The following is a 27,873-nucleotide window of genomic DNA, read 5'->3' as shown; positions in this document are numbered from 1 at the left end:
TCCCCAAAGCCTCAAAGGAATATTTGGGGGGTCCATTGGGGAGAAAAGGAGGGGAGTTCCATTGCAAAAGTGGAAGTGGTCTGCTCCTCCCGCAACTCACCTTCCAATTCCCAGGTAACCCAAATTTGAGAGAAATTGCTTTGCGTATCCACAGAACAATCCAATTTGAGTTTGGCAGAGCTCACCCATTATTATCTTTTCATAAACCGCCTTGGATAAGAGAGAGAATGGCAGAAGACACACTTCTTCTTTTGATGTGCAAAAAGTGTTACGAATGAACAAGAGTCATCTGGTGGTCTTGTGGGCCTGCAAAACTCATCGAAGCCGATTAGCTCAGGAGATGCCTGCTTTATAAAACCACGAAACATTTCCCTGCGGCCAACGTAAAAGATGCTATTGTGCAGTGAATATTCATTTGTAAATAGCAGAGCAATCCATTATGGAAACCGGGAGACGCCGGCCCCATGCAGTCATGTACTCCAAAGTAATCCGTCTTTATTACTGTCTATCCAGGACTGATTGTTGGCAGCAACTACTGCTAGAAACCATCCAGAAGCTCTTTGGTGTGTATTAATAATCAGGGTTTGAACATGAGCGATACTGGAACCTTTACAGAGAAGATTCCTCATTCTGTAAACAGCAACTCATCAAGGTTAATTCCCCCCCCCCATCGGATACTTTACGCAGTGTAATGTGTGCCAAGACACCGCATTGGCTCAAGAAGACTGAATTCCAGCAGAGCATGAGCTGCTGTATGATTTGCAAAGATTTTGCATACGGATTTGGTTTGTAGCAAACTATTGTCTGCATGGAGACTGCAATGTAATATTATCTAAGACATTGGTACTTACTTCCAAGTAAATATACTGGGGGTAGACTTACTCTATTATTGCTATTGGTGGTGTTTGATCTTCCGATTTATTTACCTCTTCATAGCCAGAAGCTACCAAGCTGTGTACAATAATAATAATTAAAAAAAACCTATAAAACTATAAAACCATTTCTACAATTAGTATTTCATAAAATTATTGGATCACACTCTTTCAAAGCCTTCTTTAAAGGAAAAAAATGAATATTCAGTAGCAAGCCACAATTCAATTGTCTAGCCTGCAATCCAATAGCCTTTCACAATGTGACTTACTTCTGAGTAGGCATGTTTAGGATTTCACTGTTAATTGCTATACTTTTGCTTTTACAGAGCCACTTGGACAGAAGTATGCCAATCTGGGATTTCATTATTCAACAGCATATTTTTTTAAAAAAGTTATTTGATAATAAAAATGGTTTTATTCAAAGCCATTTATCACAATAGAAATAATAGTGAAAATTACAGATGATTAGGATAAAAGGATGCTTGAGATACGAAGGAAGTAGAAAAGAAGAAAAGACACCAAATGAGAAGCTATTATCAGTGGATGAAAAGGTTGAAGGGGGAGATGCTTCCTGGTTGGGAAGGAGAAAGGAAGAGAAAGGAAGTGTTAAAGAAAGCTTCAGCATTAAATAAGTACTTTCCTTCAGTCTCTGCTTGAAATGAAAACAGCAAATGGATGCTCTGTGCTTCAGGGCACAAGGGGGGAAAATGAGAGGTCAGATGGCAGGAAAATTTGAAGTCACTTCACAGTGTCTAACTATATTTAATCACAGACATTTGCTTAAGTAGCATGAATAATAATAAAAAAATGGTCTTTAATTGGAAAGTATGTAAAGTTTCTAAAGAGCAAAAAAAAAAAAAAAAAAAAACCCACAAAAACTACTATGTCCACTTTAAGGCCTGTCTTAAAATTTCCACTTTGCTTTTAAAACTATATGAAACTGCTGTAAGGCATCATCCAGAGTTTTTGAGTTAAGTGCCATCAGTATGCTGAGGACGCTTGGCTCTATTTCTCCTGGTCTTCTAAATCAGGTGATGCTATGAGAGTGCCTGGAATTGGTAATGGACTGGGGAAGGTCCAATACAAGGAATCTGAATGCTGCCAAGATGGAAGTGCTATGAGTAGTTGGTCCTTATGTAGAGGGAGATGGTGCTGAACCTGCTTGAGGGGGAGGGGTCTACACTCTCCACAAATCACAGCCTGGGGGTACTCCTATAACCAGTCACTAGAAGAGACTACCCAGCATTTGTGAAAGCAAGTGCCTTTTACCAGCTACAGCTAGTTCTCCAGCTGCGGTCACTTCTCAACAAAGATAGTTTGGCCACGGCAGTGATCTATGTTCCTGCAATGTGTTATATATGGGACAGTCAGGAGCTGCCTAGATGAGGATAAATGGTGGGAGGCTACAGCCGGGGAACCACCAAAGAAGCATCAGAGGAGGAAGGCTCCGAGCCAGGAGACTGGTGGTAGGATACAGAAGACAGCTCAGGGGAAGGCGGAGGGGCAGACGGATTGGAGGCTGAGCAAGCAACAGGTCTAAGTGAGAAAGAAGCGGCTGAGGAGGAAGAACTGAGGCTGTGACAGATCCACAGAAACCCGCCAGTTCCACTGTCTTCCTCTCCCCTCCTACTCTGCCCCCAAGAAGGAGGAGGGTGTTACATGTAGCAGAGCAAAAGGCACAGAGAGACGCTCCTTGAAGGAGTTTGCTGTGGAGGAGCCTTAGGTCCTGAGCTCAGATCCTCGGTCCTGGCAACTGCTTCTTCAGGCTAGTCCTGCCCGTGGAGTTCTCTGTTGTTTGTCTCTTTGAATAAATAATCAACTTTACTGCTCGTCTCTGAGTCCCTGTGCTGACCCTCAGCTGAACCAGCCCTGACTGGGACTGCACTTTAAAGGTGGTCTGAATGCTTCAGTTAATATGGAACAAAACTGCCAGAATTTTAACTGTCATGGCTTGCTTTGCTCATACGACACCTCCTTTTTCTAAGAGTGTTAATGGCTACCTATTCAGTTCTGGGCCAGATTCAAGGTGCTGTTGCATGCCTGCAAAACCTCAAATTGACTGGGACGCAGATACCTATTAACATATAGGGATGTGGGAAAGATCCGATTCAGTTTGCATTTCAATGTGAATTACCAGCTCCCAAAACAGTGTGCTACAAAACGTTTGTTTGTTTGTTGTTGTTGTTTTCACATTTTTGGCACAGCTCTTTAAATAAACTGAGTATAAACTAGGTTGGGGCATGGCAGAATTAAGTGTAGCCTTGCAGCAGTGGAGGTGTCTGCCCCCTCAAAAAAGAAAATCAATGAAAAGTTCACTAATGGCAAACCTAAATTGGAAAGGATAATCAAATGGAGAATAGAGGAACAGTCACTAGGCAAGGTACCTGAGGGAAGATCTTGGAGTTGTAATGGATGATCAAGTAAATATGAATTGACAATGTGAAGCGGTTGCAAAACTGACTAATGTTTTATTGAGCTGTCCTAGCAGCTGCCTCCTGTGTAAAACAAATGAGGTAATTATTCCATTAATCCTGACAATAGTTTGACCTTATTGAGAAACCCACATTCAGTTTTGGACAGAGCAATTAAAACAAAAAGATAATTGTAGGGAGTTAAATGGAAGGCAAGAGAGAGAGAGAGAGAGAGAGAGAGAGAGAGAGAGAGAGAGAGGCTTAGAATGAGGAATGCAGACAATCGCCGAGCTGAGCATGGGAAATAAATTAAGAAAACAGGATAGTTGTTTGTGGGTGCTGAAAGAGGGGGTAAGAAAGAATTGTTTGGATTTGTCTGAGACATAAAAGAGGAAAGTCATGAACTTTTGAGCTCTTCGTGGAATTTACAGCATGAAACACAAAAATCGCTACAAAATCAAATATCTGTACAACATAAAAATAAAAACAATTATGGAAATAGTATCGTAATAACAAATTACATAATGAAATGCAGATGTTTGTAACAGCAGCAGCATAAAAAATAAAAAGTGAGAAAATCAGCAGCAAGTGTGCTCATTGGTACAAAGTGCATGCTTTGATGGCTATAGAAACACATAAGGACCTAAGAAGAGCTTGCTAAATCAGGCCAATGGCTCCTCTAGTTACAGGCATTGGCAAACTCGGCCCTCCCAATGTTTTGGGACTACAACTCCCATCATCCCTGACCACTGGTCCAGTTAGTTAGGGATGATGGGAGTTGTAGTCCCAAAAATCTGGAGGGCCGAGTTTGCCTATGCTTGCTCTAGTTCATCATTCTGTTCTCAAAGTAGCCAACCAGATGTCTATATGAAGCCTGCAAGCAGGACTGGAGTACAATATTATTCTGCCCACTTGCAATTTCCAGGAACTGGTATTCAGCGGTAGACGAAGAGCATAGTCATCATGGCCAGTAGCCATTGATGTCTTTCCTGATTTGGACTCAAACTCCTTTAAAGCCGTCCAAGCTGGTGGGAGCCATTTCCACAGTTTAACTATATGACAAAGTATTGGGGGCGGGAAGACAGGGACAGATCTTATTGGTGCTGAGCAGGAGGCAATTTTTCTGAGAAAACACATTTCCCTTCCCCCTCAATCCCATCAATAGAAATACTTCATATATTTGCTATCGTGTTTGTGTGTGGTGCTTTGTCCTCCACCCACCCACCATGGTCCACAATGATGCCAGGCCCAGAGTAATGGGGAGGATGTAGGGATCAGGTGGCGCTGTGGTCTAAACCACTGAGCCTCTTGGGCTTGCCAATCGAAAGGTTGATAGTTCGAATCCGCTCAACGGTGGTGAGCTCCCATTCCCCTGTCCTAGCTTCTGCCAACCCAGCAATTCGAAAGCACACCAGTGCAAGTAGATAAATAGGTACCGCTGTGGCACGAAGGTAAACAGCGTTTCTGTGCACTCTGGCACTTGTCACGGTGTTCCGTTGTGCCAGAAGCGGTTTAGTCATGCTGGCCACATGACCCGGAAAGCTGTCTGTGGAAAACGCTGGCTCCCCTGGCCTGAAGCAAAATGAGTGCCGCACCCCATAGTTGCCTTTGACTGGATGTAACCATCCAGGAGTCTTTTACCTTTACCTTATTGTGGAGGATGCAAACAAAACAGAGCAGCACCTTAGGGAAAAGGAAAAAAGCTGTGCTATTGCCACTGCTAAATGGAAGTGAGATCCCTGAGAAAATGTTGGAGAATTTATCCTCTTCCCTGGAGAAATTCATTGAAAATACCCTTTCAGTTTCTCTGTCCATAACTAGGATTTTGAGAAGCTATTTGCACCCTAACCAGAACCTAAATGTGATGCTTTAAATACACGATTTGATTGCTGACCTATAGCAGTCATAATGCTGCATACTTTGACCACTGCAGCCCCTAACACACAAATTTTCAATGACTTCTCCTGAGGAAGCTGTTTTTTTAAGAAAAGAAAGAACGAGGAAAAAAACAGACAAATAAATAGTTTCCATTTTCTCTCTGCCTTGCTTCATTGGAAAGAGCAGGCTAAAAGGAAGCCAGCTGTGTGAATTCTAGTGGCAGGTGAATCAATGCTCTAGCACTCTGTAGGTCCCTGCCAATTGCTGTGATATTGATTGACTCCTAATCAATTGCTGCTATGTGACTGCTGCATAAGCAGCGAGTGTAAACAACATGTGTGTGGAGATATCTGGGACAAGGGAGGCGAGCGCAGCAGGGGGCGAGAGGAGATATGAACCAAGCCTCACATAGCCTATAATTAAACGCAGCACAGTGCCCGTTAAAACAGGAAAGCACAATGGATATGAGGGTTACTGGGAAAAAGGTGGGCGGGGAATAAATTATCCAAACAGCTGTATGCATGTCTACTCAGAAGTAATTTAGCAGGGCTTGCTCCTAGGTAAGTGTCTGAAGAATTGAAGCCTAAAAGTCCCAAGGGGGCTGCAGTCCTAAGCATCCTTTTGCCATGACATACATAACAGTGGGGCCTACCTTAGAGTAAACAGCATATGTACAAGCTGCTTTTTAGAGGGGTCTTCTGATACCTCTGTTGTACCCTGACCTGAAATTCTACCACACCTCCAAATTACAGAATGTGCACACAGATTCATACAAACGCATCCATGGCAATGGGTCAAAGCAGCAGCTATTTGAATGGACTTCCGGTCAGCGCCATTAGCGAACGGAGGATTCCCTTCGGTCAGAGGGAATCGGATCCGCGAAAATAGGGCCCTGAGCGCTGTGGCGAAGCGGGGACCCCTAGAAATCACAGGCACTGAAGCCTGTGAACGTGGAGACTCGGCGGGCACCCTTCAGCGCCCCCCCAACTCGCGAGGAAGCCTTGCTTTTGAGGCTTCAGAGCGGAACGGGGGTGAGGCGCGGTGCTGTGAGTTGACTGCTGCTTTCGCGGAGCGAAGCCGTGTTGCCGTTGCTGGAGAGCGCTGATTTCTTCCTGGAACATTCGGATTAAAAGACTAACCGTGAGTAGGTGGAATTGGACTTAAAAGATTACGAATTGGACTAAATCTTTAAATGGAAAAGACTTTCAATTGGAACAAAAATAAGGACTGAATTGGCTACCGCGGCGGGAGGTGAATACAGGAAGTCCGCTTCCCGTCTTGTAAATAGTGTAAAGCATAGAGACTTTGAGCTAAAACGTTGAAATTTGACTTGAAAAGAGCTGTTTTCCGACCTGAGAACTCTTTTTGAATCTACCCTTCTGAAAATAGGGAAGGAAGGGGCTTGTTTTTTGGACTGCGTAAAGTTGTTTAAAGAGCAATCTGCCAGTGAGACGTCTCAGCTGTCAAAAGCTGTCAAAGAGAACTGCAGACAGTAAGGTGGATATATTGTGGCCAGCTTCGCTGGAAAAATAATTGGAAGGCTACATTTTGGAACTGTTTCCTCCTCTTTGTCTACACTTTGTTTTTGTTTTTTCCTTTCTTGCTACTTCAAAAGGGAAAGTGACTGCTTTGGATGGTGGTAACAGTGTCCACCTAGGGGGACTTTCTGAAATTGCAACAAGGGAATTTTCCACTGGTAAACAGGAACAGCATATCTGAGAACGGCCTTGACTCTCACATTGTTATGGCAGATGGCAGAGAGAAATTAGACGCGTCAGTTTTGAGGTCTGGGAAAGCCTGGGGGCATCGAAGGCAATCATCTGCTGGTTTGCCTATGACAGCAACACAAGCTAAGTCCAGTGGAATGGCAGAAGAAGTTCTAGCCAGTGCTCTGGCCAGGATTAATGAAACTTTATTACAACTTAGTACAAAGGTTGATGAGACGAATAAAAAGGTTGAAGAAACGAATAAGAAAGTGGATACTGCAAATAAAAAAATTGATTTAAATACAGAAACATTAGATAACTTGGGGAAAAAGGTAAACAGCAACACAGAATCCATTCAGAGACTATTGCAGGAGTCGAAGTCTACACAGGAAAAAACTGCTGCTGTGGAATTCAAAGTAGGGCAGCTGGAAACTGAGAAGGTACCTGGCCTACAGAAAGAGATTGCAGATCATAAGTTGACGCTGTCTATGATTGAACTCAGAGAGAAACAAACCAATCTAAGAATTAGAGCCGTTCCTGAGTTGGAGACGGGCACCTTGATAGATTTTCTGACACAAGAATTTGCGGAATTTTGGAAATCGGATTTGAAACAAGAAGATTTCAAGATTGTGAGGGCCTTCAGATTGGGAAAAGGAGGGAAAAAGATCAAAATAAGGGATTGTTTGATTACCCTCCGATCTAAAGAAGAGAGGGATAAAATTTTAGGTTTGCACTACGAGAAACCTTTGACAATTCTGCAATCAAAAGTGGAAATTTTCAAAGACATACCGAAACCATCTTTTGGATTTAAGACAAGACTTTGGAGACTTGGTGGCCCTGTTGAGAAAAAGCAAGATCCTTTTCAGGTGGGAATTCCCTCAAGGCCTATCTTTTAGTTTTAAAGGAAGAAAGACAAAGATAAGATCAGTGGAGGAAAAAAATAAGTTCCTGAGCACATACGAAGAAGATCTACAGAAAGGACTGGGAAAAGAGCCTGCCGTACCGGATAAGAGTTTACAAAAAAAAGCGAAACCAACGCCATCGACAGACATAGATAAACTTTTGGGGGCAGTTGGGGGAGAAGGAGAGTAAGCACAAAATGACACTGCAAGTATTAAGTTGGAACATTAATGGTTTGAACTCCCGGGAAAAAAGGGGGAGAGTATTTCATACATTAAAAAAAGAACATTTGGACTTGATTTGTTTACAAGAAACGCATGTGACAAGGCTACATCGGAAAATTTTGATCAATAAAAGACTAGGAGAAGAATTTATTTCATCAGACAATGTGAAAAAAAGAGGAGTAGTACTCTATGCAAAGGAAAGCCTGTCACCAAAATTTTTATTCAAAGATGACCAAGGAAGATATATTGCAATTGAAATTCAACTTCACGGCCAGAAGTTTTTGACATTAGGTATTTATGCGCCAAACGAGGGAAAATCAGAATTTTTCAAAAAATTGCATGAAATCCTATTGGATTATCTGGACTACAATATAATTTTGATGGGAGATATGAATGGAGTAGTGTCCACGAATATGGATAAAGCCCAAAAACAAATGGTGACGAAAGACGGCAGACTACCAAAGACTTTCTTTGAAATGACTGACAATATGGATCTTGTTGATATTTGGAGAACAAAGAACCCCTTGGAAAGAGAAGGAACCTTCTTCTCGGAAGCAAAAATGACATGGACAAGAATAGACCAAATTTGGATAACTAGGGGACTGGCCCCGAAGATAAAAAAAGCGGTAATTTGTCCTAAAATTTGCTCTGATCACAACCCAGTAAAGATGGAAATGGCATTAACGCCAATTGGAGCTTTTAGATGGAGGATGAATGACTCCTCGCTTAGCAATGAGGAAATTATCAAAAAGGCCCAGAAAAATTTGAAAGACTATTTTGAGATAAATATGAATACTACGACCGAGAAAAGAGTGATTTGGGATGCAAGCAAAGCAGTGATGAGAGGGTTCTTGATACAACAAAATGCAATCAGGAAAAGAGCTCAAAATGAGAAGAGGGAAAAAATCTTGGAGAAAATAAAGGATGGAGAAAAGAGACTGAGGGCAAAACCGAACTCACAGGAGATTCTAAAAGAGATAAAGTTACATCAAGTACAATATATGAAACTGACGAATCAGGAAATAGAATGGAAGATTAAACAGATGAGACAAAGGACATTTGAATCGGCAAATAAGTGTGGGAAATTATTGGCATGGCAAATGAAAAAAAGACAAAAGCTTAATACTATTACGAACTTGGTAGTAGAAGGAAAGACTATACAGAACCCTGTGGATATTAGAAAGTGTTTTCAGAAGTACTTTAAACAGTTATATACGCAGGAGACTCAGAAAGAAATAGACATTGATCGGTTTTTGAGAACAAATGGATTACAAAAAATTTCTCAAGAGAGTAAATCGATACTAAACTCTACAATATCTGATCAAGAGGTGGAAGGAGCCATTCAGGACATGAAACTGGGCAAATCTCCAGGGCCAGATGGTTTGACTGCAAAGTATTACAAATCTTTGAAAGAATGGTTAATGCAGCCTTTGAAAGAAGTTTGCAATGAAATATTAGGCGGGGGGAAAGCACCCGAGTCGTGGAAAGAAGCTTATATTACACTTATACCGAAAACAGAAGTGGAAAAGACACAGTTTAAGAACTACCGTCCCATATCCCTACTTAACGTGGATTATAAATTTTTTGCAGAAATTATGGCTAAAAGATTAAAAAATGTATTGGTGAAAGAAATCCATAAGGACCAAGCGGGCTTTCTCCCGGGGAGGCATTTGTCAGATAATACGAGGAATATTATTAACATTTTAGAAAAACTACAAGTTAATATTAATACCAAAGCAGTTCTAATATTTGTGGATGCGGAGAAAGCCTTTGATAATATTTCTTGGAGTTTTATGAAGAAAAATTTACAGGGGATGGGGGTAGGCCAAAGTTTTGAAAATGGTATAGGTGCAATTTACTCGGAACAAAAAGCTAAGTTGATTGTAAATAATGTAGTTACAGAAGAGTTTAAGATAGAGAAAGGAACAAGACAGGGTTGCCCAATCTCCCCATTGCTTTTTATATCGGTCCTGGAGGTTTTGCTTAACATGATCAGGAAAGACCAATTGGTTAAAGGTATACAACTCGGAGCTAAACAGTATAAATTGAAAGCTTTTGCTGATGATTTGGTTTTGACACTACAGGAGCCAGAATCCTGTACAAAAAGAGTATTGCAATTAATCCAAGAATTTGGTCAAGTAGCAGGTTTTAAATTGAGTAAGATGAAAACTAAGGTGTTAGAGAAAAATCTTACAGAGATTGAGAAAGAGAGGTTTCAGAAGGAGACAGGATTAACATTGGTTAAGAAAGTGAAATATCTAGGGGTTCATATGACTGCTAAAAATGTGAATTTATCGGGCAAGTGATAGATTTTCGCAAGCTTGACTGGGGTTATGTACCACCTGTATATCATTTTCATAATATTCTCTCTTAAGGCATTACATGCCGTAAATTTCATACCTGTGGTCCATAACTGTTCCCAGTCAGCAAATATAATGTTATGTCCAACGTCCTGTGCCCATTTAATCATAGCCGATTTTACCGTTTCATCCTGAGTATTCCATTTCAGCAGCAAGTTATACATTCTTGACAAATTCTTAGTCTTGGGTTCTAACAATTCTGTTTCTAATTTGGATCTTTCCACCTGGAAGCCAATTTTCCTGTCCAATTTAAATACCTCCATTATCTGATAATAATGAAGCCAGTCTCACACTTTGTTTTTTAGTTTTTCAAAACTCTGCAATTTCAATCTATCTCCGTCTTGTTCCAAAATTTCCCAATATTTCGGCCATTTGACCTCCATATTGACCTTTTTCAAGGCTTTCGCTTCCATTGGTGACAGCCACCTTGGGGTTTTGTTTTCTAACAAATCCTTATATCTTAACCAAACATTAAATAGCGCTTTCCTGACAATGTGGTTTCTAAATGCTTTATGTGCTTTGACCTTATCATACCATAGATATGCATGCCATCCAAATACATTATTAAAACCTTCCAAGTCCAAAATGTCAGTGTTTTCAAGGAGTAGCCATTCTTTCAACCAGCAAAAAGCTGCTGAAAGGTATTTAAGTATACCTTCCCTAAGAAACCAGAGGCCTTTCTCCTGGGCATAGTCGGCCAAATGGTGTTAAAAAAGGATAGAACTTTCTTTATGTATGCAACAACAGCAGCAAGAATACTCATCGCAAAGTATTGGAAGACACAAGAACTTCCCACGCTGGAGGAATGGCAGATGAAACTTATGGACTATATGGAATTGGCGGAAATGACTGGTAGAATCCGTGACCAGGGAGAAGAGTTGATGGAGGAAGATTGGAAGAAATTCAAGGACTACCTTCAGAAACACTGTAAAATTAAGGAATGTTAGAGTGATGTTGGACTGAAAACAAGAGGTTTCCAGCTGTACAGGTTAAAGTTAATGATAGACTAAGATTAAAGATTAAGATTAAAGATGTTTAAAGAAATGGAAATTTGATATTAAGAGGGAAAATTTTAATGGTATATGATATTAAGACCAAGGATTAGGTTTAAAGAAGTTGAAGCTATATATTTTAATATCTTATTAAATTAAAGATTGGGATTAAAAAAGTGGAAAAGAAACTGCTGGACAAATAATTTGGATTGGAATACAAAAGAGGGAGGTATGAGGAAGTCCAGAAAATAAGCAACTAAAAAACGGAAATGAAACAGAGATATTGTTTTTAAATTGTTATGTTTCTTGTATTTTTATTGTTGAATTTTGCTTTTGTTTTTTTGTTCTTTGTGTTTTTGTTATATGTATTGTGTATGTTTTTCTTTTATTTCTTTGTTGTTTAAAACTTTAATAAAAATTACTTTAAAAAAATGAATTTATTCAAAGATAATTATGAAAAATGTTGGATAGAAGTAAAGAAGGATTTGGAAATATGGTCAAAATTGAAGTTATCATTGTTGGGCCGCATTGCTGCGATAAAGATGAATGTATTGCCTAGGATATTGTTTTTGTTTCAAACATTGCAGATTTTGGACAAGATGGACTGTTTCAAGAAATGGCAGAGAGATATTTCGAGATTTGTCTGGCAGGGCAAGAAGCCAAGAATAAAATTTAAGATTTTAACTGATGCTAAAGAAAGAGGTGGATTTGCCCTGCCAGACCTTAAACTTTATTATGAATCAGCCGCATTTTGCTGGCTGAAAGATTGGCTGCTTCTTGAAAACACGGACACTTTGGACTTAGAAGGTTTTGATAATGTTTTTGGATGGCATGCATATTTATGGTATGACAAGGTTAAAGCACATAAGGCCTTTAAGAACCATATTGTCAGGAAAGCATTGTTTAATGTCTGGGTGAGATACAAGGATTTGTTGGAAAGTAAAACACCAAGATGGTTGTCACCAATGGAGGCTAAGGCTCTGAAAAAAACTAATATGGAGACAAATTGGCCAAAATATTGTGAAATTTTAGAACAAGATGGAGATAAACTAAAGCTGCAGAGTTTTGACAAACTAAAAACTAAAGTTCGAGACTGGCTTCATTACTACCAAATAAGGGAGGCTTTTAATTTAGATAAAAAGATTGGTTTCCAGGAGGAAAAATCAAAATTGGAAACAGAATTGTTAGATCCTAAAACTAAGAATTTGTCAAGAATGTATAACTTGCTGTTGAAATGGAATACCCAGGATGAAACGGTTAAATCTGTTATGATTAAATGGGCACAAGATTTTGGACATAATATTATGTTTGCTGACTGGGAACAGTTATGGACCACAGGTTTGAAATTTACGGCTTGTAATGCCTTAAGAGAAAATATAATGAAAATGATTTACAGGTGGTACTTAACCCCAGTCAAGCTAGCAAAAATCTATCATTTGCCGGATAGTAAATGCTGGAAATGTAAAGAGACTGAAGGTACATTTTTTCACCTTTGGTGGACATGCCCAAGGATTAAGGCTTTCTGGGAAATGATATATAATGAATTGAAAAAGGTATTTAAATATACCTTTCTGAAGAAACCAGAGGCCTTTCTTCTGGGCATGGTCGGCCAATTGGTGCGAAGGGAGGATAGAACTTTCTTTATGTATGCTACAGCAGCAGCAAGAATACTCATTGGGAAGTACTGGAAGACACAAGAATTGCCTACCCGAGAAGAATGGCAGATGAAAGTGATGGACTACATGGAACTGGCTGAGATGACCGGCAGAATTCGAGACCAAGGAGAAGGGTCGATGGAAGAAGATTGGAAAAAATTCAAAATATACCTTCATAAATACTGCAATATAAAAGAATGTTAGAAAGAGGTTGGAGAAAGAATATTAGGTCGTTCTGGTAGATATGATATAATGGACTAAGCAAAAATGAGTTGTTGAAATTGATGAAATAGAGGAGGTTTAATTACATTATTTTAATTTTAAAATACGTAAATGAAAATAAGGTTAGAAGGATTTGCTGGAAATACGATCTGAACTAGAATACAAAATTGGGAGGTGAGAGGAGGTCATGGAAATAAGTAAAGGGAAAAAGGTTAAGTAAAGGTTTAATCTGTTTTTGTTTTATTTTAACTTAATGTATTTTTATATTTTTTTTGTTAAGTTTTCTTTTTTATTCTATTTTATTGTTCTTTTTTATTTGTTCATTCTACGCTTTGTTACGGTTAAAGCTTTCTTTGTATTTTGTATGGTTTTTCTTTTTCTTTTTTGTAACTTTAAATTTGGAATAAATATCATTTATAAAAAAAAAGCAGCAGCTATTTGAATGAATTTTTGTTTTTATTTTTTGCTGGTGTCTGGATTTAGATCGGCCCATAATCTTTGGACTTCACTGTATGGGTTTTTGTTTATTTGTATGTTTGGGGTGACTTTTTTCTGTTACTGAAGAAGGATGTGGTTTGATACAGACTTGTCTTGAAGTTAGTGTGTTCCAGGAATAGGAAACCTTCATTATGTCAAAATCGGCATTCTTTTTTTGGGGGTGCTCTCTCAGGGACTGGGGGTCGACAGGGCTGAAGTCAAATATATTTGGAGTGGTGCTAGCTGTGGGGTGGGGTGGGGGGCAACACTTTCCTCTCTGTGTCTCTCCTTCTCCTTCTTTCTCCCCTCTGTTCGCTCACTCTTTCCCATTTTGTTTCTCTGTTTGTGAAGCAGAGGGGGCAAGGTCTATGATATAACCACCCCCCCCCCTTCTCTCCCCTGTATAACTTTGCTCTCCTCTGTTTCTCTCCCCCCCCCCACCATCTCAGGGATGGCAGGCTCACTCCCATCCCTCATTTGACCTTGGCTAGACACACAGTATCCCTGGCCTAAATCTTGGAAGCTACAACAAGGTGAACATCAGGGGATATCAACTAGGAGCAGTGGTGCAGCATAGGTTGCTGGCACCCAGGGTGGGCAAGCTGCTTATGCCACCAGAATGTTCCCCCAGCCCCGAGCCAAACAGGGCTGTGTCACCTGCCTGCCTGTGCAGGGGGGAGCCCAGCCGCCCGCCAGGACCCTTGGCGGATGAATCCCCCCCCCCAACGCCAACGGAAAGGATATAAAAAGAAAATTTTTGGAGGTGGCTCACACCCCAACTCTTATCCCAGATTCTTTTTTAAAAAACACCACACTTGCCATTCTCCACTGTCTCCCACCCAGGAAGGGCACAGTTTCATGCTAGATTTCACACTCCAGGGCATGAAACCAGTGCTGGATTTACATATACACTAAACAAGCTATAGCTTAGGGCCCCAGTCTCTTGGGGGCCCCCAGAAAAATTAAAGGAAAAAAAGTGAATGTACATTTCCAAAATATAAGATAAAAAACAAATAAAAATAAAACCTACATACAGCAACAGTGTGTTGTGTTGTGTTGTGTTGACTCCTATGATGTATCCTGCTCCCTAAAATATCACTGGTTTGCTCATTTCTATATACAGTGGTACTGTACCTTGGTTCTCAAACTTAATCCGTTCCGGAAGTCTGTTCCAAAACCAAAGCGTTCCAAAACCAAGGCATGCTTTCCCATAGAAAGTAATGCAAAATGGATTAATACCTTCCAGACCTTTAGAAACAACCCCTAAGACAGCAATTTGTTGTTGACAAAGGACAGCTGGACATATAAAGGGCCCCATTACCTTCAGTAGCTTAGGGTCTCATCAAACCTAAATCCAGCCCCGCACAAAACTACTGCTCCAGACTTCTGGAAGTCTCACTCTGGACGTAGCCTAGAGAAAAATATGACAGCCCCTACCCAAGAAAAACAACAACAAAATGACACAAAAGTGATGACCCCACCCCATCCCCCGGTTATAACCTAAAGATGCAATTATCCTTTTGGGCCACTTCTGGCAGCAATGACACTCGCTATCCTAGGGAGACTTGCCTTATGTCCTCAACTACCCAGCAAAAAGGGAAGGCCTCCTGGGGAACTGCAGGGACTTAGGCAGATGGAATGCAGCCTCAGTAGAGCTTATTCCTGCTGTTGTAATATCACGAGCTTAATGTTCCTAGGTATTATGCAAAATAAAAAATAAAAAAATACCAGCTCCATGGAATATGTATGTAAAGCTTTGCTCTACTTAATTTTTGTGGCTTATACTATAGCAGAAACTCAATTTTGCAGGTGCTGTAATGACAAAAGACCAAAAACTGCAAAAAGAAAACAAAACCACCCACTGTGCAAACGGTATATAAAGTATAATATAAATTTCCCTGCAAAATAAATGGAGTCTGATGTGCAAAAAAAATAAAAAGTAGGGAAATGTTCTGATAGCTACAGTTAAGATTTCAATATTTTCTTTTCCCCTCACTTTCTTCTGCACATAAAATCTGGGAACAGTAAGCAAAGAGAGGTTATCTGCCAGAGGCAAACATTCAATTTGCTCTAGTTTGTGAATCATTTCAACTGTAAAGAACTGCTGTTTAGCTATCCCCCCTGCTGAATGCTTTCAGAGACAGATGAAATTGAGCAAACTACCATTACTGCAGTCGAAGAGGTGCGCCTGTGTCTTACTGCTTTCAGTGGGAGACCTGGCATTTGATGGTCTTTGATCCTTCATGCCATGACAGCTAACATAAAGAGAAATGTGTGAATTTGGCAGAGAACATAACAATGCAGATGTAGGATGAGCTGACAAATGAAAATTTGGTTCAATGTGTCAGAGCACAGTGAAGAGAAGAACAAAACCAAAGGTGGCCCAATCATCCACTTGTCTTCCTCTGGTTGTATGAATCTTGCTTCTGAGATGCAGTTGCAGATCTTCCCAACTGGAACTTTTGTTTCGAAAAGTGTGGACAGTGGCTCACCTGGCTCTGTCTAGTTTCTAAGTGGAAAGGTGATAGATAGATAGATAGATAGATAGATAGATAGATAGATAGATATATGATAGATGATAGATAGATGATAGATAGATAGATAGATAGATAGATAGATAGATAGATAGATAGATGATAGATAGATGATAGATAGATAGATAGATAGATAGATAGATAGATAGATAGATGATAGATAGATAGATAATAAATAGATGATAGATAGATAGATGATAGGTAAAGGTAAAGGGACCCCTGACCATTAGGTTCAGTCGTGACCGACTCTGGGGTTGTGGCGCTCATCTCGCTTTATGTACAGCTTCCGGGTCATGTGGCCAGCATGACTAAGCCGCTTTTGGTGAACCAGAGCAGCACACAGAAACGCTGTTTACCTTCCCGCTGGAGTGGTACCTATTTATCTCCTTGCACTTTGACGTGCTTTCGAACTGCTAGGTGGCAGGAGCAGGGACCGAGCAGTGGGAGCTCACCCCGTCATGGGGATTCGAACCGCTGACCTTCTGATCAGCAAGTCCTAGGCTCTGTGGTTTAACCCACAGCGCCACCCGCGTCCCTTAGATAGATGATAGATAGATATTTAGTCTTCCCATGTGGAAAGTTCCTTACCTTGGTAGTTTTCCTTGGCTTCTTTTGCAGCTGGAGGGTTTTACCTGTCATGGCAGCTCTCCCCGCTGTGAATAACAAATTCTTCCCTTCCTCCACTTACTTGAATCCTTTTTAGCCAATGTGATAAAACAGCAGGGGATAAAATGTTTTTAGTAAATAACTAAGTAAGATTAGTTTGTCAATTAAGTACAAGAATACTTTATCCACAGCTCCCAAACTCGTGGGCAGATCAGAATGTTGTTATCTTGCCCATTTAATTCTCCACTGGATTTTGCAATGCTCATTTTTTTAAAAAAAGGAAAGTACAGAAAATGTGTTTATAGATGTAAACTCTGAGGTAACATTTAGTTATAAATGCTTCTTTTGGGACACAGTGCATTCAGAAATGTGTATATTGAGATAAGATATGCTCAAAATGCAAACTGACATCTGAATGTGCATGTTTGTGAAGTTTTTTTAAAAAATGCAGATTAATTTGGATAGATGAAGGAAGAAGCATATGAATAAACACATGTGAAAATGACAGGGATAGGAAATAGTCTGTGTCATCATCCTGACTCATGTTTTCCCTCACTAGGCTGAAGTTGAGTGACAAATTGCCACAGCATATGCATATTATATTTTTCTTCAAACTGTTCCCCCCCCCCCGACACTTGTTGGTATGAACCTTTTCCCCACATAAGAACATAAAATGAGCCTGCTGGTTTAAACCAATGGCCAGTGAGGTGAGGTTAGTGGACTAGGGGGACTAGGCAAGTCCCCTAATGTTCTGGGACAATTAGAGTATTAAAGTATTAAAGCCTGGCGCCTCCTTCCCTAAGCCTGGGCAGCTTCTGCCTGACTTAGGGAGGGAGGTGTGATGCTCCAACGGGGTCCAAGAGCCCTTCTGCCATCTTCCCAAAGCCCAACTGGCTTTGGGAAGGAGGCAGGGAGTTCCCAGCATTCTCTCAGAGGTCTGGAACTGCCTTCCCAAGCCTGGGAAGCTTCTGACCGGCTTAGAAATGGAAGCATGACTCTCATGCATGCAATGTCACAACGTCACGACATCACCCTTTCCCCCCCTCCCCCCAATCGCCCTTGCCAGCTGGTGCCTCTGGCCCTGTTTCCCTACCAAAAATTCACCACTCACCACTGCCAATGCCCCACCAAGTCCAGCACCCTGCTAGCTGGAGATAAGTGCAACAGCATCTGTGATTCCCAGCAACTGGTTTTCAGAGGCATAATAACTGAATAACTGATATCCAGCGCTGAGGGCCTTCTGGCGGTTCCCTCTCTGCAAGAAGCCAAGTTACAGGGAACCAGGCAGAGGGCCTTCTCGGTAGTGGCACCTGCCCTGTGGAACGCCCTCCCACCAGATGTCAAAGAGAACAACAACTACCAGACTTTTAGAAGACATCTGAAGGCAGCCCTGTTTAGGGAAGCTTTTAATGTTTGATGCATTACTGTATTTTAATATTTTGTTGGAGGCCGTCCAGAGTGGCTGGAGAGGCCCGGCTAGATGGGTGGGGTATAAATGATAAAAAGTATTATTATTATTATTATTAATATTATTATTATTATTATTATTATTATTATTATTAATCTGTTGTGTAATGGTGCTTAATGCCAGGTTTGGTGTCATTGTGACAATGCCTGGGGAAACCCAGCCAGATGGGTGGGGTATAGATAGATAGATAGATAGATAGATAGATAGATACATTGACAGTGGAGGGAGAACCTAGCCCTTATGGCTAGTGGTACTCTGTGCATCATATTCTGCACCTGAGATTTGTCTGAGCCACTCAGGTGGCAGAATGGAAATATCCTTTTAGACTAGGCATGAGGAGCCTGTGGCCTTCTGGAAGTAGTATTCCTTACAAACTGGATTAAAATATAATCCATAAAATGCAATATAAAACCATCTACTCAGCAGCAATGCCAAAAAAAAAAAACCCCCACAAAAAGGCCAAAAGAAAAACCATCAGTAAACCGAGCAAAACCCCAATAGGCAACAGCATTTTGCATTAGCTCCTGAAGACCATAGAGACTCCCAAGTCCATTGAAAGGGATGGGGTCTGCCCAATGTTATGCAGCACTGAGCACCACAACTTTGGGGTCATTGCTGGGACAGGTGCTCCCACAGTGTTAAGCTTCTGATTTCCATTTCAAGCAAGGAAAATATCCTAGCAGCCTCTATGATCAGTATCTCTTGAAGAAAAAAATCCACATTTCCCTCAACCTGCTGCAGAAGAAGTTATTTTGGGACTTCAACCTAGATAACACACCATTTTATGTCACATATTTCTTCAGTCCATAAATGAAGAGAGTCGTGAGCATCCTATGCAAGGATGCAACTATTTGTGTCGGAAGGCAATTGTGAACTAGAACTATAAGTTTCAACTGCCCCCAAGGGAAAGACACAATAGGGGAAAGGGCTTGTTTAGAGTGTTCAGCTAGAACCAGGGACACTCAGGTTCATATTCTTAACTCTGCCATGAAGTTTATTGGGAAGCAGTTCCAACTAGCCACCATCTCTCAGCCTTACCTACCTGACACAGATGCTGTGAGGATAAAATTGGAGCAAAGGAGAAAGATGTTTGTCCATGTAGATATGAAACAAGAATGCGAGGGAGCAGCTGGTCTGGTCCCAGTTTTTTTAAAAAAATAAACACAGCACAGTCCCAGCTGGCAGAAGATGATTGCTTATTCTGGCCAAAATAGATAAGAGTGCAACTTTTTCGAATGAATAATGCAAAATGTAAAAATCTGCTCAACATGGGAGGACGTCAGTCAGTCTCCCTTTGTACAATTTCAAGTCAAGGGCAGGATGATAAAGTGTCCAGTTTCTCTTCTTACCTTTTGCAAATGGTAACAGCACTGCTGAATATGGGGAAAGCTTGCTGTGGGTTCCTACCTATTGGTTTTAGCATGTGTATCCCTAACCACACCGGATAACATTTACTGATTGAATAGTAGATAACATATAGGCTGATTGTGTATATGTTAGGCCAAAGATCCTGCATTGCAGTGGGACTAGATGACCCTCGTGGTCCCTTCCAACTTTACAAACCTTTGATTCTATATGGCTACCTGAGATTATGTCTCAGTTAACTCTATGGGGCTCCCATCTGAGTAGACATATATGTTGTTGTTGTTTAGTTGTTTAGTCGTGTCCGGCTCTTTGTGACCCCATGGACCAGAGCATGCCAGGCACTCCTGTCTTCCACTGCCTCCTGCAGTTTGGTCAGACTCATGCTGGTAGCTTCGAGAATACTGTCCAACCATCTCGTCCTCTGTCATCCCCTTCTCCTTGTGCCCTCCGTCTTTCCCAACATCAGGGTCTTTTCCAGGGAGTCTTCTCTTCTCATGAGGTGGCCCAAGTATTGGAGCCTCAGCTTCAGGATCTGTCCTTCCAGTGAGCACTCAGGGTTGATTTCCTTCAGAATGGAGAGGTTTGATCTTCTTGCAGTCCATGGGACTCTCAAAAGTCTCCTCCAGCACCATAATTCAAAAGCATCAATTCTGACTTCCGGGTTGGCGCCTCTGGCAATGGCGGATTTCCTCCGATCGGGAGGAATCCGCTCCGTGGAAAACAGGGTCTGAACCGCCATGGCGAGGCGGAGACCCATTAAACACCACAGGCGGGAGAAGCCTGTGGACGTGGGATTCGGCCGGTACCTTTGCGCCCCCCCTACTCGCGGGGAAACCCGATTTCGGGGTTCCGGAGCGACGTGGGGTGAGTGGCGCAGTGCCTTGAATCGACTGCTTCTTTCACGGAGTGAAGCCGCATTGCTGTTGCCGGAGAGCGCTGACTTTTTCCTGTGGACAATTGGAGCTTAAATAACTGTCCGTGAGTAGAACGGAAAATTGGAATAAGAAATTTCCTTTAATTTGGCACTGAAGCGGAAAGGTATAAACAGGAAGTCTGCCTTCCGCTTTTTGTAAATAGATTGAAGCAAAGACACGGCAAGCTAGAGCTTAGAAAATCATTTGTAAAGGATCAATTTTCATCATTTAAAATTACTGAACCCCCCTTGGAAGCAGGAGAAGAGGGGGGGACTTTTTCTGGACTGATTAAACTTGCAGAAGATAAGTAAAGAAAAGCAATTCTCCACCGTCCTGAACCTGGAAGCGGGGTGTCAGGACAGACGTCTTTGGGAAGTTCATTGACTATAGACAAACGTTTTTGACAGATAGTTAAAAGAAGAGAAACATATTGATTCCATTGTTCCCCTTCACATCTAAAAGGAACAAAATATTGACAAAATATCTGAAAAAGGAAACTTTGTTGTTAGATTTGCTTTTAAAAAAAAGAGAGAGAGAGATGGATACAAATAGAAGCTTTTTCCCCTAGAGGGAGCTTGTGAAACTGTTATTAAATTCGAACTGGGGAGCTTTGCAGCTGCAATAGATTAACATCGTGGGAAAAGACTCTGACCTTCAACAAGAATGTACTCGGAGGCTCTGGTGTTGGCTTTTTGTAAGACAAGTGCTTTATTGGAACAGTTACATGAGAAGATGGATTTGATGACTGTTGGGATCGGAAAGTTTGGACAGGCAGTGGGTACTTATTTAGAACCCACTCAGGAATTAACTCAGGAGTGTGCTTTGACAGATCAGATGAGGGAGGAGGTTGCTGCTGGACCTAATGAGGCAGAGATGGAGGGAACTGTGGCCCAGCAGGAACATGAGTTGTTGGACTTGATGAATGAACCTGGAGAAAGCCAGATTTGGAGAGACAGAGTTCTGTTTGGCTTGGAGATGGGGGGCTGGATAGACCCCCCTATGAAGGGATGTTTTGACCTTTCAAGTCTGGCTTTGGGCCGGGAGGCGCTCGGAGTTGTGCGGGCCCTTAACTTTGGAGGGACTTTGAAACATGCTTTTAAATACCATATGGAGTTCAGTGTTGACTTTGGAAAAGGGGCTGATCTGTCGAGAAGGGACAAAAACATTGTCAAGCTGGAGTCTCCCCGAGTGAAAGGAGCAGAAGACAAAGTAAAGCACAGGTATAAATATGAAGAAGATCTGCGGATGGGACATGGAAGAGATCCAAGGGCCTCGGATATAAGGTTACCAGGTTGATGGACTGGATGGATGGGATAGAAAGGACTGATAAAACCCGAGACCAGGAGAAAGAGACGTTGGATGAAGATTGGAAGAAAGTTTTAAACAAATTATTTAGGAAAATCCTGTAAAAGTAAAGAGTATTAGAAAAATGTTGGAATGAAATTATTTGGCTTTAGCAGAAATGTTAAAAAGAATTATGTAAGAATATGTTATGGTTAAGAGAATTTGGTATAAATAAGATTTAAGTTTTAAGTTTTAGGGCCTTTTATGGTAAGATAAGGTTAAAATAGATTAATGACAGAATATTATGAAAGATGGAAAGGATTTGCTGAGATAATTAACAACTAGAATACAAAAAGGGGAGGTGTGAGGAGGTCGATGAAACAAAGTAATGACAGTTAATGATTTGGGAATATTGGATTTGTTTTTAAATTTTTTGTCTATTTTTGCTTTTTGATTTTGATGTATTATGTGTTTTGTTTTGTTTTCTCTTTTTGACCTTGTTTTTTTTTATTGATTCGTATTGTTTAAATGCTACTTGTTTTTTCCTCCCTTCTTTTTTTTTCTTTGTTTCTTTGTAATCTTAAAATTCTCAATAAAAAAAAAAAAAAAGAGTTGACTCTTATGTCAACATTGCCAACAGGAAGAGAGAAAAAAAGCGCATCAATTCTTCAGCGATCAGCCTTCTTTATGGTCCAGCTCTCACTTTCATGCATCACTACTGGGAAAACCATAGCTTTAACTATACGGACCTTTGTTGGCAAGGTGATGTCTCTGCTTTTTAAGATGCTGAGACATATATAGGATTGCACAGATCTGTAATCTGTGGCGTGCAGTGGGGCTACAGAGGTAATTTGCCATCAAGCCTTATCAACTGTTTATCAACAACTAACATTGAAAGGTTTAAGCATTAAAGTTATCCTGCAAGGGTTTGGGGAAATGGATATGCATATTGACCTCTGGAGGAGATTATAGATACACACACACACACACACACACACACACACTATGATTACAGAAAACTTGGCTCTTGAGAGTACTTGGCACTGGCATTAGAAACAATTTGTGAATTTGACCATTGCTTAGAAATAGGGAACAAAAAATAGGGATGGAGAGAAGTGTGGTTTGCTTTGCTTTTAACATCAAGTTACCCAATTAACACTGCCTGAATCCATTTGTGATTCAAAATGCAATTGTCCTTGGCAATTTGCACCTCTCTGAATTTTTCAATGCAGCTCTCCAACCAGAAAAAAGGGAAAGTGTGCCTAAAAATGCATTTATTGGTGAAAATAGCATCCCCAGAAAAGTATTGTAATGGGGAAATTCCTTCAGGGGGAAGGTGTGCATTATGCAAGACAGCATACAAAAATGTTTGCATTAGGAGAAATGCACACAAAGAGACTGAAACATTTATGTGATGACATTTATATATTTTTTAAAAATTCAAATTGGTGCTGGAATGTGGCAAATTGAATTTAAGGCTGGAAACGTTAGAGGCTGAGAGAAAGTGAAATTGACAGATTCACCCATCCCTAATGAAATGGAAGCATGACAGAGCTATAAATGGTTATCCTGTAGTTGTGAAAAAGAATCTGCATCAGTCAGAAGCATCAATTAACAGCACAGCTGAAAGCTTGGAGAGCTTTAGATATGCAGTTAGATATTCCTTTTTCAGACTTGCAAAACTTTATAAGCCATCAAACAGAATGCAACCCATGAGCTATGACCTGTCAGGTGCTTGCAACTCCTTTGGTTTTTCAAACGGCAGGGCTTATAGGAAGTAATTCAAGTCTTTCATACAGGGTTGGCCATCTATGTTTGGCTTGGTGAACAAGTTGTACAGGTCTGCCATATTGCATTTGGAAATATTCACCAACTTATGAAATAGAACCAGACAACCCTTCTCCTAGCATGCATACCTGAGCCGCTGGAACTGGGTATATTAATTCCGTACTTGAGAGTATGGATGAATGAATCAGTCTATTTCCAGACTAGGTTACTTTGGTCTGCGCTCTCAAAACTTTAGTCTGACCTTAAAATAAACGTTTTGGGGTGGGGAGATGGTGGCTGCAGCTGGTGAAGGGTAAGCCCCCTTCCCTGAATTAATGATGAGTGGGTATGAATAAGATAAAAAAGAAACTTGACTAATCTCCATTCATTATTCATGGCTTTTGTTTTGCAGCACATGAAAATTAAACTGAAATACAGATCACCAGTTGTTGTTTTTAATTTCTTACAAAATGATTGCATGCCACAATCCACACACACCCTCCAACATTTCTCCAATGAAAATAGGAACGTCCCATTGAATAGTAATAATTTTACTATTTATACCCCACACATCTGTCCTGCCACTCTGGGCAGCTTCCGACACACACACATATATATATAACACTATAAAACAGTAAACGTTTAAAAAACAGGGCTATCTTCAGATGGCTGAGGAGTCAGATTCCCGCCAACATTTCTCCAGTGAAAATAGGGACGTCCTCAGGAAAAGTAGGACTTTCAGGGATAAAATTAGCAACCGGGGTGGCTTCTGGAAATCAGGGGCTGTCCCTGGGAAATAGGAACATTTGGACGGTCTGGCCACATTCACCGTCAGAGGCAAGAAGAAGAAGAAGAGTTTGGATTTGATATCCCGCCTTTCACTCCCTTTAAGGAGTCTCAAAGTGGCTAACATTCTCCTTTCCCTTCCTCCCCCACAACAAACACTCTGTGAGGTGAGTGGGGCTGAGAGACTTCAGAGAAGTGTGACTAGCCCAAGGTCACCCAGCAGCTGCAGGTGGAGAAACATCTGAATACTGCTTGCAGGGAATCACAAGGGAGGAGACTGCTGTTGCACTCAGGTCCTGCCTTTGGGAAGCCCAAAGGCATCTGGTGGGCCACTGTGCGAAAAGGATGCAGGACGAGACGAGCCTTTGATCCAATTCAGCTGGGCTGTATGCTTTGCTGTTTGCCCAGCACCATCTACTCCTCAATAAGGGTTGGCCAATGGTGGGAAAGGAGTTGGGGAAGGTTCTAATAAACCTTATGGAGATCCTCTAGGACACTGTTTCCCAAACTCGGGCCTCCAGCTGTTTTTGGACTACAACTTTCATCCTCCCTAGCTACCGGGAGCAGTGATCAAAGATGGTGGGAGTTGGAGTACAAAAACAGCTGGAGACCCAAGTTTGGGAAACACTGCTGTAAGGGGAAAATGCACACCTGCACATGTAGGCAGAAAGATGGTGCCCCAAATTAACAATTGCAAAAGATTTAGAGTGTCATGACTGGGGAGAGGGAAGAGAAACTCCTTTGAAAGCTAATAGAAACAGTTAAAACAACAGCAACTAACATCTAAGGTGGAAAATGATTATTTACCAATGGGGACAAATTGCTTTAAAGAACATTACAACAATATCTTACAACAAGCCTTTGTGATACATGGAGGGATTATTTATTAGCATGAGCACACAATCTAGGTGGAGAACAGGGTACCCTCCAGATGTTGTTGGACAAGAATCCCCGCCATCCCTGACAACTGGCAATGCTGGCCAGGGTTGATGGCAGTTGGAGTCTATCAACATTTCTTGGGCACCATGTTAGCTATTCCATATTAGCCTAGTGCTGAAAGCCTCCTAAATCTGTCATCACAATTAGAAATGAAAAGTGAAAAGGGCTCAGATACCTTACGAGCAACAAGTTAGGATTGATGGTACGTGTGTGTGTGTGTGTGTGTGTGTGTTGCCATAAAATGTCTTTGTGCTCTTCCAGGGGTTTCTTTTTACATAAGTTTATTAAAAGGAAAAGCAAAGGGAACCCACCTATGTCTTCCACATGCAATTGTATGGGCTACACAAACATTTGATGCATTTGCATCACTCCCTGGGTAAAGATGCAACATTTTAATTTTTGCACATTACAAGAAGCGCTGAAAAGAAGACGGGGAAGTATATTTATGCACCCAATTTTGCTACTTCATTTGAAAACAGAAAGCAAGCCTACATATTACAGATCCACCCCTTTGAGCACGTACCTTTCAGTGGACTCTTACAACATTTCTCCATTTCGTAGAAGATGCCTCAAATCTAGCAACCAATTGACCAAGGCAGTCAATGTATTAGAATTTCTTGAGGTGGACATCTTTTTCTTCCAGGAAAATCCCTCCCTTCACCCTCCCAAATAAACCTTTCTGTGCACAAAATTGGGCATTTGAGCCCATGGTATTACAATCCATTATTGGCAATTATAGCTCTCCATCAGAAAGGACTTGTAGCCCATTGCTGCAGAGAAAAATGAAGCTGACAGTAAAAGTGAGGCAGTGCTGGATAATATCTTTGGTATCTTTTTCTGGCTTCAAGAAAAGTCATTTCCTTGTCTCTGCTTCTGAACAGTGCAACATTACTCTTCAGCACAAGGATATAAACTGCTAAGAAAAGGGCACTATTAGCACCCATTGAATGAATCACAAACTTGCATTTGCCAGTGTGCCCGATAAGAGTGATGCCTTTGTCTCGCTTCATGTTCCACAATAGAGTTTCTCTTTAAAATAAAACAAAGCAAAACTGTAGCCATATGTGTGAATAGGTGGAGGGTGGTTTTTTTGGGGGGTGGGATAATGGGGTGTCCCCACATCCTGATTAAAAGGGATTTCAGTAAGGCCATCTTGCAGCTCATAGGCGGTAATTAATATGCCCTACTTCCTTCTGGGGGTGTGGCTGCTCACGAGCCAATTATGACTGGCGGTCAGCTTTCTCCTTAACGCCTTGAGTTGCTTCCCCCAGCAGCACTGTTGCCAGGACAGCAGCCTGGCAGCATCTCATAATTGGCTGCAGGGAACATCTTTTCCCCCACATTTGTCACCTTTTGAAGATCACTAAAGGTGAGCTGTTTTCGCATGCATTGGCTGCGGATTTTAGTAGGCATTGGCAGGTTCGTGGTGGATTAGCCAAGACTTGTGCAGGCTTCCCTGCTGAGTAGGCTGAGTTATCTTAGTGGTGAAGAAGGATGGCTTATGAAACCACCCCTCACATCTCTCTGGCTCATAGCAAGAGGGCTGTCCTTGGGCTCTGGTGGCATTACCCTTTCCAAAGGGGTGGGAGGAAGCTGTTACCTGCCTCCTCTGTACACAGGCAAAGGTAAACACAGCTCGGTCGGTAGACTGATTCAAGAATTATCGCTAGGATGCATTCATCCATTTATTTAAAAGGAGACAACAGAACGTCTGAGCTTGTGCTTTAAGTGTTAGGGAGCCGACACAGTTAGAACGAATTGTTTGAGAGAATTTGCTGCTTGTAGCAGATCCTGCAAGTTATAATAAAAATGTGGCCCTTGATTAAACCCACAAGCTGGCTTACGTCTTGAAGAGGGCACAATTGTTTGTGTGAGGGCAAACAATTCTTTGAATGACCAGAACATTTGCTAAATTTTATTGGACGAAGCCTAGGGCAGATTGACAAAAGCTTACAGTTTTAAGCCTGGCACAAGGATACACAAGAAAATTACCCATACAGCAAACACCACCCCTCAAATCCAAATAACATTTTGCATTATCCAATACATTTTGTTACAGGAAAGCTTTAAAATAAAGAACCTACACAGTGTACCATATTGCTTCTGCAGATGTTCTTGAGGCTCTCGTCTGACATAACTGCAAAAGAAGAAAGCAACAAAATAGTGGCATTCTGTTGAATAGAACTATTGAAGAGAAGTGACTTGCTAACAGAGAGTAAATTGCATTTCTTTAAAAGGAATATGAAAAATGACAAAGGAGAGCTGCCACAGAAAAGCAGTTTTTTTGTTTATGAAGAGTAGGTATGGCATCTGAAATGGGAGCCAGCTATATGCAACAATGTTGTTGCTGCTGTTTTCTAAATTGAGATCGAACCTTATTGGTGACACTGATGCTATGCTGGGGTTCCAACAACGAGCCATATTTTAGAATATAATGTGTTGCTAAATGAAAGTAATGGGAAGGACCATAGCTCAGCAGTAGAGCATCTGCTTTGCATGCAGAAGGGCCTAGA

General features: G+C 41.2%; 1 long non-coding RNA gene across 1 annotated transcript; it reads right to left on the bottom strand.

Annotated features, from left to right (window-relative positions):
• Positions 1–876: 876 nt before the first annotated feature.
• LOC308474788 lies at positions 877–19,414 on the bottom strand. The gene is made up of 3 exons (XR_013984963.1): positions 19,348–19,414; positions 16,820–16,926; positions 877–951 (listed from the first exon to the last, which is right to left on the bottom strand). It is a non-coding gene; the product is annotated as an uncharacterized lncRNA (long non-coding RNA).
• Between the last annotated feature and the right edge of the window lie 8,459 nt (positions 19,415–27,873).

This window comes from Podarcis pityusensis, assembly GCF_964106645.2.
Source record: "Podarcis pityusensis genome assembly, chromosome: 3".
NCBI classification, from domain to species: Eukaryota; Metazoa; Chordata; class Lepidosauria; order Squamata; family Lacertidae; genus Podarcis; species Podarcis pityusensis.
Note: the sequence above shows the minus strand (reverse complement) of the source record. Positions and strands in the feature narration are given on the sequence as shown.